Source organism: Perca flavescens, chromosome 2, assembly GCF_004354835.1.
Source record: "Perca flavescens isolate YP-PL-M2 chromosome 2, PFLA_1.0, whole genome shotgun sequence".
NCBI classification, from domain to species: Eukaryota; Metazoa; Chordata; class Actinopteri; order Perciformes; family Percidae; genus Perca; species Perca flavescens.
The window spans coordinates 38,419,365-38,435,924 of NC_041332.1; positions in this window are offsets into that span (position 1 = coordinate 38,419,365).

The window sequence follows — 16,560 nt, forward strand, 5'->3', positions numbered from 1 at the left end:
GGAGGCTCCAAAAAGAAGTCTGTCTCTATAGAAGTCTATAAGAAAATGAGCCTACTTCTCACTTGATTTATTACTTCAGTAAACATTTTCATAATGATTTCATGGTCTCATTCGCTAGTTTCAAGTCTTCTTCTATAGAGCATGATGTTCATTTAGTTAATGATACTCCCATTTATTTTAAAACAGATGATAAAGCAGCAGATGCTTTAGGACCTGTCAATCAGGACAGAGGCTTAGCAATGCTAACTATGCTAACACTGTGGACATTAAAATAGTCCTCAACTATTTTTTGGCTGGAATAGTAAAAAAAACACAGATATTTGAATATGAAAATGTGAACGCAAATATAATAAGAGAGAGAAAAAACGGCACTACCGCGACTGTCTGCTTCGCACGATCGTTTGTGGGCCTGGACCACTGCTGCCTAAGCGTTCAGCTTCCTGTCTGATGGAGACCAGCCTGGTCTTGCATTGCCAGCATTGCTGACGAAGTCCAGCCGGTCTGGAAGAGAGTCACAGTGAGTGGGCGTGTTGATGAAGTTCATCAACACACAAACAACAAGGGCGAAGAAGAGGACGGAACAAAGATGCTAACATAAATCTTTAACTGCAGAGATGAGAAAATATTGTCGGACAAATACGTGGAACGACTAGAGACTCGGTTGTTTATGACCAAACAAGGAACGGCTCCGGGACGGCGGTGTAATCAGCGGCATGTCCTGTCTCCTGCACGCTCCAGAGAGTGAGGAGGACTAACGTTACACAAGTAGTTATGTCTCCTGTTGTATTGGTTTGCCCTCTTATGGACCTCTGTGGTTTTTTACAACGAATATTCAAACGTCAATTTTTGGCTATTTTGACAACCCTACTGCTGCTACATCCACTATTTATACAGTCTATGGTCTATACCTGTTTGTTACCATATGTACCTTGTCTATATATTCCCTGTCTGCACCCACATGTTCCCCCCTCAATACCTGTTCCCTCTCTGTACCCATATGTTCCCTGTATGTTCCCTGTGCATACATGTATGTAACCCGTTCGCACCTCTATACATATTGCTTATTCCTGTTTACTCCTCGTCTAGACCTGTCTGTCCCTGCATTTACCCTGTTTGCACCAAAAAAAAAAACACCGTTTCCACCCACATGTGCATTCTGTGTACTAAAATGCACGTTGTCTATACCTGCAGCTTTTCTGCACAGATACAGAACAATTAGAATAGCATTTTCCACAAGTTCTGCTGCTTTGTGACACAAAGGTTTGCCTTGGATACGTCTTCTCATCTTGTTTGAAAAGTCTCACTCAAAATGACAGACATGGTGTTGTTTATATTAGGACATGGTGATCAACTTGTAAATCATGAATTAATCCTCAAACCCCCTTACCAACATGCAAATACTGTTAACCATATGGTTAAATGAAAATACATCAAATCACAAGCAAGTTTGTTTCTAGACTTCAAACTTATTAAATGTCCCCTTCACTTTTGTGGCGCATTGTCAATTCATTTCATTACCAATCTCCCCCTTCCCTTACCCTCAGAGCCCACTCTTTTCTCATACTCTGTTTTGCTTCCTCCTCTTCCTTCTCTTGCTATACTCCCACCACATCTGCTTCTCATCCTGCAGCATTCCTGTCTTTCCTAAGAGTATTATGACATGTGGTTTTGATGAACTAACACACTCACACACTCTCTGTTCCTTTTCCCCCCTTTCACTACCTCATTTTGTTCTCTATTTCTCAATTCCTTCCTCCCTGTCCAAACACACACACACACACACACACACACACACACACACACACACACATGAATACACTTACAAATACAACACACTGGCTATCCACTGTCTTGTCCCTATCTAGTGCTGTGTCTCAGGATCATGTGATGATCTGTGGTCTATCTGTTGTTCTTTGGATCTATTCATGTATTTTTTTTCTACAGTCTGCTCCTCTTTCTCTCTCAATATGGTTTGCAGTTTTCAAATATAATTCTATAATGACATTGTTTTCAAATTTTCAAATATTCTCTTCCTGCATTCCAACGTTTTTTAATGAACCTTTTCATTGTTGTTATTATTATTATTCATTGTATCTATCCTACCTACCTAGTAGGGGTGGAATGGTTCACAGAATTTACGGTTTGGTTCATTTCACGGTTTTGGGGTGACCACTTCCGGTTGAGTTTGGTCGATTTTTGGTACACAGGGGGACATTTCCAATTTTAACATGCTTTTCAGGTTATTTGTTTGGCAAAAAAGTTAACTGTTTGCCTTAATTCTGGCTAAGAACATTAAGAACATAAACAGTTCTTGAGCGTGCTGCAGTCCTCAGGCTCAGTCCTAACTGCAGCCGCCCAGGTTTGATTCCATGCCATGACCCTTTGCTGCAAGTTGTCCTCCCTCGCTCTCCCTCTTTCCTGTCTATAGCTGTCCTATCAATTAAAGGCAAAAAGCCCAACAAAATTATATTTAAGAAAAAATAATAGGTTTTCTAATTAGTGTAAACAAAAAATGCAGCTTTGTTATTTTTATATGAAAACGGCAACATTATAAAGTTAAACAGCATTTTTCTTTAAAGAAGACCTATTATCTACTGTTTTCAGGTTCATACTTGTATTTGCGGGGGCGGACAATAAACATAAAATTACTCAAGAGCAATCTTTGAAGGAGACACAAATAATTGTTCTTGTACAAGTATAATAATATATAATATTTGTAGTTGTGGAACTCCAGTAATTAGGCTGGCATGGCTATTATCGGATGAAGTGATTCTTTTCTCTAATAAAAATGATGCTGAACTGAGAAATGGTGCAACTTGCAAGTTAGTTCAGGCAGTTAACTCGAGCTGCACTGCTGTATACACACGTTTCACTCTATGTATCATATACCAAACTAGGGCTGCACAATATATCGATATTATATCGATATCGTGATATGAGACTAGATATCGTCTTAGATTCTGGATATTGTAATATTGTGATATGACATAAGTGTTATTACTGTTACTGGTTTTAAAGGCTGCATTACAGTAAAGAGATGTACTTTTCTGAACTTACCAGACTGTTCTAGCTGTTCTATTATTTGCCTTTACCCACTTAGACATTATGTCCACCAATATCGCTATTGAGGTATTTGGTCACAAATATCGTGATATCTGATTCTCTCCCTATCGCCTAGCCCTATACCAAACACAGCCTCTCAATTTGGCGGCCTATTTAAGCTGCACAATTTCCCCATCTCTGCCATGTTACCCCACCACCACCCCAGCATCCACCTGCAGGCTCCGGCCGGGGCGAAGCTACTTTATCATCACTCCCCAATATCTCCTGGAAATCCAATCTGCGGCGCGTGATGAGGTCGGAGTCTGGCCACCAAACACTGTTCTGATATTATAATTAACATTTCAAACGTGAGTTGTCACACTGAACTGAACCTCTTGGCAAGCAAGACAGCTAACTAGCCAGCTGGCCATTAAATTTGTCAACTTTGAACAACTTAGTGTTTCATTCACACACTTGTCATAGTGTAGAACAGCCTTGCCAGCCTACTTACTGGAGTTCCACCACTATTGCGATTGGAACTTCTTCTGTTCTCTCCCCCACCGGACTGCACCAGGCTGCTGTGTGCATGTGAAGGTGATGTGAGGCAAGCAGTGGACCAAACCACTGTGAGGCATGGGACGGGGGGCTCAACACGTTTTTCAACTTAAAACATTTGCGTTTGTATTGTTTTACTACCTACAAAATTATTTTAGGCATATAATATATTATTTACGATACACAGCATGGTTTTTAATTATATTTTAGGGGGGGGGGGGACAACCCTCAAATTTGGTAGCTCCTGACACGCCCAACTCCCCTGTGATAGAGAGCCGAAGTCACGCCCTTCTACTTCCGGCCAATGGGACCTATCTTTCGAAAAAATATGAAAGAGAGTCAATGGATGAGCCATGAATTACAAATATGATGTTCATCAATTTAGAAGATAATTTTTCAACCAAAGAAAGTCTTGATTTGTTGTTAAACTGTTGAAATATGAGACTGTGAAAATATGTAATTACAAAGACTACACACTTCAATGTTGCTGAAGCTACGATGTCTCGTACCAGGGGTGTAACATTACTCAAATGAGCAGAGGATCTTGCTTGTTCTTTTACTTATCTGCTGAAAACACTTCACTGGATAAAACACATCAGGTAAGATAACATTACATGTGTTGTGGAACAGAGCTAAGCTAGCTAGCTAGCGAGCAAGTTGAGCATCAAGCTAGGTGATGTAAATTGTGTGAGACGAGAGATGTAGTTCACTGAGCGGTTTCACACAAAAGTAAGTGGTCATATGACAAACCTACGGATAACTGAGACTTTCTTCAGTTGAAAAATTATCTTTTAAATTGATGAACATCATATTTGTAATCCATGGCTCAATTCAAACGGGATCAAAAAATTATTATTATCTCTCCATTGACTCTTGTTCATATTTTTTCAAAAGATAGGTCCCATTGGCCGTAAGTAGAAGGGCGTGACTTCGGCTCTCTATTTCCCCCTATGCCTGGAGCATGGGAACCCGGCTCGGCATCACATCATATGGAGCTTAGAGCACAAAACAATGTTGAAACTGGAGCGTTCAGAACAGTGGGAAATCTGAGGTTTTGGCTCACAGGGTGAAATAGGGCAATAGTGATGATGAGAGACACATGATGAGGCAACAGATTAGGCCTGCACGATTCGGGGAAAAATATGAATCACAATTTTTAATGTTTACTGCACACATGAACCATGAAAAAAGTAAACAAATTTGGCAGTACCTAACATTTTTTGGCACCAATAGCACATTGCGCATCACCACAAGCCTGTAAACATATGAATAAAGAAAATAAAGTACATACTGGCCAAGTACAGTACCAAAAATGGTGACATGGGACACATTGAACTAAATATGGCCCTAATACAGGCCCTATCTGAACTCCTTGAACATGTCTTTACATAACTAAAACATGTCAATCAACATGCTGCAGCTACAGCTTCAGTCTCTAGAGACATGGAGTTTGTCAATTGCCAATTCCAGTACAGTATCAAAAACAGAATGATTTCTTAGCTCAGAAATAAACTTTAATAAGGTTTGTTCAAATGAGAAAGAGGTACCAGCCTTTTTTGAGGCATTTTAGCTGAGGTAATGACAGCGACAGTGCCCTACCATCAGAACAAATCATTGAAATAGTGTGGGTCCCTTGTTCACCCGCCTGTGGGTCCCTTGTTCACCCGCCTGTGGGTCCCTTGTTCACCCGCCTGTGGGTCCCTTGTTCACAGGCCATACGTCATCCAGTGTAGGCGTCATCACCACCGCTGGCAAAACACCTCCGCTAATTACATCCATACTTTATCTTTGTAACCGTCAAGCCACTAAGCCTGTTTGGAAATGAATACCTCTGCTGAAGTGCTAAATTCATTAACAATAATCACTGTCATTATATATATATATATGTATGTATATATATATATATATATATATATATATATATATATATATATATATATATATATATATACATTATATACCTGGCAGCTGCCCAGTACAACCACAGTACTGTTGTGTCTGCTGGCCACTGAGCCTTGCCACTGAGCCTTGCTCAAGGGCACCTCATTGGTGGTAATGGGGGAGGGACAAGCCAGATTTTTATCCTGCCGGTCCGATGACCTCCCGGTCACAAGCTCGCTTCTTAACCTTTAGGCCACCACTGCCCAATATAGCGTGCATGTGTATGTTTGCACCATCCACCAAGGCCGACTCCTTGTAAGTGTTACTTACTTGACATTCAATCCTGATTCTGATAGTTTAATGAATAAAAAACTATTTTATTTTAATTGTCTGTTTTGTGAGTAAATTCTGAATCTGCAACATAGCCAGTAACATTTTTCTGTCAGGTAAATGTAGTAGTACAATGTTTTCATTTGGAGTAGAAGTACACAGTAAGTCAGTAGTACACAGTGGGGTTGCTTTGGGGGCCTTCTCTAAGTAGTTTCGGAGTACAATGGTTGTGGAGAAAGCTGCAAGCAGGCCAAGCAGTCGGCCCGTTCCAAACAGACACGTTCGGAACAGGTTCTGCTGCACTAGTAACACTTATAATCAGACTGATCTCATAGTGGTGTATGTACCCCAATTCGTATGCCATTTTTGCATGTTATCAAGACGCATAATCGCTTTTTAGCGTGTTTATCAACGCCGTTCGGCCGCCATTGACCTACATTACGTGTGAATTTTCACCGTAGGGAGTAGTATGAAAGGACGTAAGTCCGTGGATGGGTAAAACACAGAACTTTCACCCAGGAGAGCCGGGATCACGTTTTTTTTTTGTTAATTGTTTTTTTATAAGCCTTCCCCAATGTTTATTTTCTAAGCCCAACCGTTTATTGTTTTCCTAAGCGTGTGACGTTGGTCACCATCATGTTTTTGTCATTTTTTTGTATTACTAAAGCCTTTCCCAATGTTCTTTTCCTAAACCCATTTTTTTTTTTTTTTACACGATTTTTTGTTGTTTTCGCGATAGTACGGCACGTTCTTGCGATAAGACGCCACGTGGTGTGTATGTTTACATCCACTGTATACAACGTAGACCTACACATGGAAAGCTCAAAATGCGTACAGATAACACGCCATTTGGCTTTAGGAAAGTGGCGTGTACGCAAAGTCATGATGCCTATGTTGCTTATAATACAAAGGTCAGGGGGAGTACTGGCAGTACACCCTGGCCACTGGCAGTGAAGCATTATCTACTGTATAGTTACATTTATAAAGACATCATATTTTGTAAGCTCTTTATGTTTTGTATGTAAAAATCTTAATTTGTAACTAAAGCTGTCATATAATTGTAGTGTACTAGAAGTAGTAGGTGTAGAGTAAAAGCATAATCTTTCCCTCTGAAATGTGTTGGAGTAGAGGTAGAAAGTGAGGACGAGTTCAGTAGTATTTACATTCCCCCTCTGGAGTCCAGCACAGGTCACTTGGCTGCTGGACGGGGAGTGGGATTGGACCTTGTTCATGCAATGCAACATTGTTTTGTTCATGTGTTAACACTGACTGTAATCAAGGGTGGTTTCTAACAAAACTGGTGTCAGTTCTGCTTTTGTATCTGACTGGTGTTTCCTGTTTTGCAGGAACATGTCCTCTGAGATTGCAGTGTCAGCAGTTAAATCCAGGTTACATCGCCTCTCTGCCTGGTTTGACCCTGAAGCTGCCGGGGTGAGATCAGGACACTACTCAGTCCGGCTGGACTCCACTTTAGTTATAGTCTAACTTCCAATAAATGATTATTGAGTAGAGTGTAACAAACTCTGTCTGTCTGTGTGTGTAGGTGGTGACCATCCTGTTGGGGCTGTTCCAGGTGTTTTTGTCTGTCCCACTCGCTTATGCTGACCAAAATCTGCCAAAGGTCTTCATTCTGCCACTTGTTTTAGGAATAATAGTATGTACCATATACTTCTTTTTCTAATCCTAAATCTGACTATCTCTCAGGGGGTCAAATATATAAAAGGGGACAAGCTCTTGCAGATAGTCTGCACTGGGATGTAATTGTTTTACAGTAGCTCAGACCTCAGATCAATGAGCTTTTTGTTTTAGAGCTCCCCTCTCTCTGGTGACTGAAAACAACAACTCAACTGTCAGCTCAACCCTTGTGTACAGAATGTTTCCTCCTGGCTGCAAGTTTATACTACTGTAATGTAAAAAGCAGTTGTCTGGCTGCTTTAATGATAATTACTACCGACAAGTTCACACAATGCGGATGAAGCCAATCACAGCCAGGGAGAGCTCTCTGTATTTCTCGGGATACCCACATTCCCGCACTGCAGCACTGGAAAGATGCTCATCCAGCTTATTTGTACAGAGAAAACGGCCGTTTAGGTCGATTCTGCAAGCAGCTTATAATGAGCCATATTTACATTTACCCTTGTAGGAGGCAACCTGTAGTTGTTATCGCGAGTGCAAACCAGGAATAAACGTGACAGAATATAAGAAAGCAAAACTCTGGGTAAAGCTATGTTCGCAGACAGTAATTTCGACATGGAGGTAAGCCACAGTAATGTTAATAATTAGAGTACACAGATGCCATGTTTGACGGTAGGTGCTTACTTTCACCGGATATTTTGTTTGCATGCCCCCTGGCATTTTGGAGAATCTTCCTTTGAACAGCGCCTGTACAAGCTCGTAACTTGCACGCCATCTGCGGGACTCGCACCACAGTGTCCCGCACGAGTACAACCAAAGCTGAAGGAGGAAGGTTTGGGTGATGGTGGATGGGTCAAACCAACACCGGAGGCCAGAATATGTGTCTATTTTTTAATTTACTGACTTTGTAACAGACGTAACCATAACTGTTGCCTAAACCTAACCACAGTTTAATTAACACAACATCATTTGATGCCTAAACTTAATTACTTCCGTTTCACATCGTTAAATAGAATAATAGAACACATGTTAAAACTGCCCTGGCAGTGAGGTGTTAAAAGTGTTTCACTGCTTTAAATATAACTGTCTTACATGTGGTTTTGGAGTCATTGGCAATCAGCCCAAACCAAAGCATTGAGAACTTTGTAAGTGTACAGACAGTTTATTAAAAAGATAGATTATAAAGACATTAGCCTTCGTGTTTACATTTGGGCCAAAGTTCTCAATGCTTCTGTTTGCATGTAGGGACCCTCATTATGCTACCGTTTAAGTGTGGTGCTATTTTGAGCCTGGTTAGTGGTTAAAATAGTGATTTACCAAGTGCCCCAAAAGCAAGCGTTAGCAGGTAACCCAGGTAACCACCGTTTTTGCGGTAGGTTGTTTAAAGCTAGAGACGCAACGTTCGACTCGGTATTCATATGTTATTAACCCCTAGGTTCTTTTTGCACCAGAATTGTCCTTAAAGTAGGCCTAAGTCATTTGTATAATAACTCTCACTGCAACAAGGGGGAGACAAACATTCTGCACTCAATTCAATCAATCCTAATAATGCACACATATACACCAAAATGCTAAGGCAGATGCAACACACATACCTGTTGTTGCATGATGGGTAGAGGTTTTAAAGTGACATTGAAATGAATGGACTTTTAAACTGGTTAAATGTTGCTGCAGATACTTGTTTGCTGAGTACAGTGCTTGTATAGGCCTAGTTTTGTACTGAATGAAACAGTTTGAACCAGCAACAGACTTTACTCTGACAGAATGGATTTACTCCAAGGATGAACTAAGGACAGATTTTTACCGAGCCTTAATCAAGTAATTTTAGTTGCCTAGACCTAACCATGGTGGTGGCAGGTCAGAAAACTTCTTATTAATCATGCTCAGTCATATGCCATATATTGACAGTGTTTCAACAGAAACAGCTAATGCTGTTAGCTGAAGTAACTGTGTTGATGTATCATCAGTAAGTTACATGCAGAAGCATGGCATGATAATGGCAGCGTCTTTTTTTAAAATTTCTTTTAAATTTAGTTTATTACAGAGACAGTGCATATTAATAAACATTTCTGTCAATATGCCAGAGTTAGCCAGGAGGCTATTTTTCGTCTGCAGTCTCTATCTAAACTTTCTAAGGTGTTGCATTTGACACTATTTTAGCCTGCTGAACTGAGACCCATACAGGACACAATAACTTCTTTGGGGTGGTTTATTCTGGTAATATTTATAATTTGTTGCAATTTGACAGAAGGCCAAACAAAATGATTAAAACCACAAATCCAAAACATACAGCAGTAGACACTGACATAGAAAACAAAATAAAACAATATAAATATACCTTTACAATAAATTCAGGCTGATTCTTAAATGTACAATTTGACTTAGAAAACACTTACATTCCCCAGAATACAGACTCCAAAAACAATCTTTACCATGGAGCGCACAACTTCACACACTTGTCACTCTGATGTCTAAATGCAATAAAAAATACAGTTGTTGTGTATTTTACCAATAACCACATACAATGGCATAGGTGAGGCTTTATGCATGCTAACAATACCTTGCTGACACATGGAAACACTGTGTCGGCCGCTACACATGAATCCATCGACATCCATACAAAGTCATTCTCATCTACAACATATCATCCAGTTATGGAGAGTCATGGACACAGATATAACTTTATCCTTTTGTACATACTGTACATGTTTTAACCAGTTATTGCAATATTTACCTATTTATTTCACACAATGTGCATTCTCCACCGTGCTGCTTCTTTGATCGGCCAGAAGAAAAGAGAGAGCGACCAAGAGGCACCGTGCAACTTCTTGGCGCGTGACACCGCCACCTCGTGGCTGAAATAACGAACTGAAAATGGACCTTCTGCCAGCAAACAAACAAACATATGAACGTTTCTTTCATGTTTAGAACATTGGAATTACATAAAAGAACACAAAAGATATGCTGTAGGTAACCAGAAATAAATGTGATGGGGGTGTTACTTCAAATTCACCACCCGGCTACACTATCAACCATTCCATCCTCCTCACATGCCTCCAACACTCTGTCGACTTAACCAGCTACGTTTTCGCCTGTTTTCATTCATACCTCTCTGACAGACATCAGTACATCTCCAAAAACAACTGCAAATCTGCTACGGCCCCAATCATCCACGGAGTCCCCCAGGGTTCAGTGCTTGGTCCCCTACTCCTATCCTGTACATCCTTCCTCTGGGACAGATCCTCTGCCGTCATGGCCTTCTCAGTACAATCAGCTGTATGAGCGTCCTTCAGCATCTCCACACACACCACCCTCTGCTTTACTGAGAAATACAGAGATTTACCTGGTAGTCAGAGGCGTAATCAGCATTGTGTGAACTTGTTTGGCTTAAATGTAGCAAACCTTCATTTATATGTAAAAGCTCTGCACTCTAAATCACAAAATCTGGATCTCTGCTTTATTTACTGTGATGAAAGCAGCTGTCTCCCAGTTAAACACATTGTGTGTGTGTGTGTGTGTGTGTGTGTGTGTGTGTGTGTGTGTGTGTGTGTGTGTGGTGTTGCAGATTGTGGCAGGAGGATCATTGACCATTGCCAAGGAGAGGAACTCCAGCAGACTACTGGTACGTTAACATAACAAGCAATTTTAAAGATTGATGGAAGATTTTGATACAACCAACATCTGAAACATCTTAGAAGTGTTCCACCCTCTGCATATCCATACAGAGTCAGCAGACATTTAGTCTGACTCAAGTCTTACAATCATGGCCGTCAGTTTGGTTTGAAATGTGCTGGGGACAGAGACGCATTCGGAAGTGCATTTTCAGAAGTGCCGGGTACATGTTTTGAAAGACGCTGTCCTGTAGTATGTAGGTAAATGAATAAAAATGTATAAAAAATGTGATGATGTCCGTGTTAACACGTTTTATGAAGAAGAAAGCCTTAAGTTTTCAAAAATCATTACACATATGACACAGTATGATCTGCTTCATGTATCCATGTACCATGTTGACAATGTGACATGACGTGACATCAGACTCAGAGAGAGGAGCTACAAAAGGAAAATAGGCCTGGCCTACCATAGGCTACGTGTTGAAGTTCAGTGGGCAAATGTGTGGCTTAGGGGTAGGCGATATGGAGAAAAAATAATATCTCAATATTTTTGGCGATTTTGACGATAACGATAATTAGACGATATCCTTTAAAAATTAGTTTTTAAAAGTCCAAGTTACTTAATCACTGATGATAATAATGGGCACAATGTTGAATGAAAACTAAAATGTAAGTATTCAAGTAAAAACAATTCAGAGACATGCAAAATACTAATTGAACTAGTGTAGGAACATTGAACTCTGAGTAAACATTCAGTTGTACACCTCTGCTGTAATGTAAATTGTGTATCATACAAGCAAGATGAAATTATAACAATAAACAAAGGGCTCTGTTCTGTAACATATTGCACACAACCATGTCCTTATTGGAAGCAGTCCTGGAGCTGGGATAGGGCAGTGTCAGGCCAGGTTTTGATAGTCCTTCTGACCGGGATTTATGCTGGGATCAGGAGTAGTTGGATGTGATCTGACTGGCCCAGGTGAGGGAGAGGCATAGTTCTGTATGCTTTCTTGATGTTAGAGTTGGTGGATTTGTAGCACAATCTACATGCTGGAAAAAGCTGGGGAGTACAGATTTTAAGGACACCTTGTAAAAGTCCCTTGCTACAATATGTATCCCCTCTGGGTGAACGCGCAGCAGTTTGTTCACTATGGTTAGCAGTGAGCCAAACTTGTGCTAACATTAGCATCAGGGGCTATGTTGACAGCAGTTTGCCGTTTTCGTGGTAAATAAAATGGCCTGCATATTACCGACAGGGCTTCCAGGTCAGGTGAGCAGTGCTGGGCAACGATCCTGCTGTTGGTACTCCATTCATTATGCACATAAATCCACAGTCCTCCTCTGTTCTTGCCGGAGTTCTTGTCTCGATCCTGCCGGTAGCTAGGTCGGCCTGCTAGATGCCGACAACAATCCACGGAGCGGTCAGGCTGTGTCCTCCGGGATGTTATGAGCCGCCTGGAAGGCTCTTGTAACGGCTGTGTTGTATCGTAGTTCAGTGTTGCTGTACTTGTATAAATATACACCGACAGGAGAGCTAGTAGCCGCTGCACAATCGCACGCCACCATCTTTGTTGACATTAGTGTTCCAATGCGTGTTTTGAAGTGTTTTTTTCTAATTCTTTTAAATACTCACTAATGACAATTTGCACATCGTTAACACAACAATGACAATATTATCGTAGACGATATATATCGCCCACCCCTAGTGTGGCTATCCCTTTTGCTAATATTTTGATTTGAACAAAATTTCGCCAAGATTGAAAAAGCGAAAATATATACCACACGCTATATCCCACCATGAGCTGACTGCTCTCAATTCACAACAATATGCATCCATCCAATCTACATCAGGCATTCTGACCAAAACTTGAAGCATGCAATCCCCATCATCATCATCATCATCATCACAACTATTCCCGAATTAAGCAATAGATTCAAGCAATAATTAAACAAGATACTGACTACTCCATGATCATCTCCACTATACCACTGCTTGCTGTACAAACGCAAACCGTAACTAAGTAAGTTGGTGGCTAACATTAATTGCAAGAGAAGTGTTAAAACAGCCAATCACTTGTGTGCAAATGCACAAGACCTAGCCACAATACCAGCAAATCTTAAGTAATAAACATATCGCATCTTACCTTTGTGTCAGTGGTCTGCAGATCCATGCTGTGTACAACAACATCCATTTGTTCTACAGGTTATCACTTTGATATCGTATAGTCCATGGCACTAGAAACCTGGTATGGTACTTTATACTGTATGCAGGTAAAATGACTTGCTCGTCTATGATACCTCGGCTCATCCCAGATAAAGAGTAGGTAACCTATAGATATGATCATACGATGCCTCATTCCCTGTCCATGCCAAGCTGTCTGTATTTGAAAAATAAAAACCCTTTTAAAAAAGTGTTGCAGGGTGAACAAAGAAGTGTGTAGCCAGCGCAGCAGCAGAATGGCTGGGTTTGTATACCAAATAATAACTCATAATCAGCCTGAGGCATAAGTGAACTGACAGCCCTAGCCTTTGTGGAGCCATTGTTGTTATGGCCCCACCAAAATAATAAGTTGTGTTTACAGTAATGTTACATTTTTACATTTAAACAATATAATGTGAAAGTGCACTGTGATGGAACCTGATGCCTCTCTCCACAGCTTCGAGGTTGTGCATGCAGTAATGTGGTTGGCCTGCTGGGGGCGCTGCTGGCCTTCTGCCTCTACTGCTACAGCCTCAGCACAGTGCACAGCAAAGAGCTGTGTGAGCCCAGTGTGACCTCGTTTCCTGACTATAATGACAGAGGTTCAAGTTATGGATGTCCAGAGGAATACCTGAGGGTCAGTGTGTTGCTTTCATCAAACCTTTCTTTTCTGTTCTTTTCTGTTCTTCTTCTTAAGTGAAGACAAAGACAAAAAAAAAAAAAAAAGATAATAGGATTGACAATTCAGACAGCTGAGGAGGTAAGGGACGATGGCTATATGGAGGAATGGTGAGGATGATAAAGAGAAATCAAAGGGTGCATAGATACTGTAGAAGGATGGAAATAAAGTTGCAGCAACACCCAATTTCTGACATAAGAGAAAAGGAAAAGCCTCCCTAGCTGGGAGGAGGCCTTGGGGAAGACCCAGGACTAGGTGGAGGGTTTATATATCCACCCTGGCCTGGGAATTCATCTGCATCCCCCAGTCAGAGCTGGTTAAAGGAGAAATCCGGCGCAAAATGAACCTAGGGGTTAATAACACATTTGACTGTTTTCCCAAGATGGCGCCCACATGTATACATGAACAGTCTTTATAAACTATCTTTTTAATAAACTGTCTGTAGGCTTACAAAATTCTCAATGCTTTGGTTTACATGTAGGGACCCTCAGTATGCTACCGTGGAAGTGTGGATGGATGGACGGACGGATGGATGGATGGATGGATGGATGGATGGATGGATGGAGAAAAGGAAAAGTGGATAGTCCTGTCTCATGAGAAGATGCAGTTGATTATGTAGTTTAGTCACTTCCGTGGGTAGAAGTATGATGTGTTTTCTTGTCTCTTGCAGGCCTCCTGCTGGAGTGTGACACTGCTGCTGCTGCTCTACAATACGGCAGCCGTGCTGCTGCACTCCCTCCTGTCTGTCTCCGCCCTCAAAGCACTAAAAACAGACTGACATGCACACACACACACACACACACACACACACACACACACAAACAAATCCTAAAACCATGCACTTAAAACAAAGGTCTGCTCATGAGATCAGTCATCAGATTCTGGTTTCAACAAAGCCTACCTTGTTTGCCTGCATGGCATATAATAATGTTTTACAGGAAAGTAGGGTTGTTTTTTATATTAAACCCTAGTATTAGAGATAGACAGATACCAATATCAGCTTATTGCATATATATCCGTATCGGTGAGTGTATATGTGGTCTGATCATTAACAGTAAATGCCAAAGTACAGTTTGAGGTCATGTAGACACAGAGAGCACTGACAAGTTGATCTTTATATTGTAAAATGTCCCAATCAGTATGTGTCCGGGTCACAATAAAATTTTTTTTAAGAAATCTAAGGGATCCTTATTGAGATAGTTTGTTTTTGTGTGTAAAATACTGTTGCATTATTGATTAATATATATATATATATATATATATATATATATATATATATATATATATATATATATATATATATAGGCAAAACAGACAAAACTGAGTACACCCCTCACATTTTAGTAAATATTTCATTATTATATACTGAAGAAATTACACTTTGCTACAATGTAAAGTATTAAGTGTACAGCTTGTATAACAGTGTAAATGTGCTGTCCCCTCAAAATAACTCAACACAGCCATTAATATCTAAATCGCTGGCAACAAAAGTGAGTACACCCCTATGTTAAATTCCCATAGAGGCAGGCATTTTTTTATTTTTAAAGGCCAGTTATTTCATGGATCCAGGATAATGCATCCTGATAAAGTTCCCTTGGCCTTTGGAATTAAAAAGCCCCAATTCATCACATGCCCTTCACCATACCTAGAGATTGGCATGGGGTACTTTCCATAAAATCATCTCTCAATGCAAACCAGCTCTTAGGCTAACCAACATAAAACCATGCCGAGTTTTTTTGTGATTGTTGTGGGCAAAAATCCTTCATTATGCGGCACGTTTTCTTAGAAAATGTGATGGAATATGCAGGATATTTATGCAATTTTATGCAATGAAATTGCGGGAACTTGCAAACATTGCGGGAACTTGTTTGATGAAAAAGAGGGGAAAAAAGTGATTTCCCCAACACCCTGCTTTTCGATGATGATCGCGTAATTACGTCACTTCATAACGTTCCCATGGCAACAGTGACAATTAAACAATTAAAACAAATCTCGCGAAAACCTTGAATGTAAGTGGCGTTCCACAAAAGTGGAAGAATCCCGTTTGGATTGGCAAGAAAGTCTCAAAACCTATAGGAAGGCCCTAAGAAAGGCCAGATCAGACTATTACTCATCACTAATAGAAGAAAACAAGAACAACCCAAGGTTTCTTTTCAGCACTGTAGCCAGACTGACAGATAGCCACAGCTCTACTGAGCTCTACTCTAGCTCTGAGTAGTGATGACTTCATGAGCTTCTTTAATGATAAAATTACAACAATTAGAGATAAAATCCGTCACCTTTTGCCCTCAACTTCTAACGGTTCACCTTTAAACGCAGAGTCGCTAGAAATAACGACTAGTCTCGACATATACTTAGACTGCTTTTATCCTATAGACCTTCAACAATTAATGTTAAAGATATCCTTAGCTAAGCCATCTACCTGTCTCTTAGACCCCATCCCAACGAGATTACTCAAAGAAGCGTTACCCGTGGTAAACACTTCATTACTAGATATGATCAATATGTCCTTATTAACAGGTTATTTACCGCAGTCATTTAAAGTAGCTGTGATAAAACCTCTTCTGAAAAAAACCACCCTCGATCCTGAGGTCTTAGCAAACTATAGACCTATATCTAACCTTCCC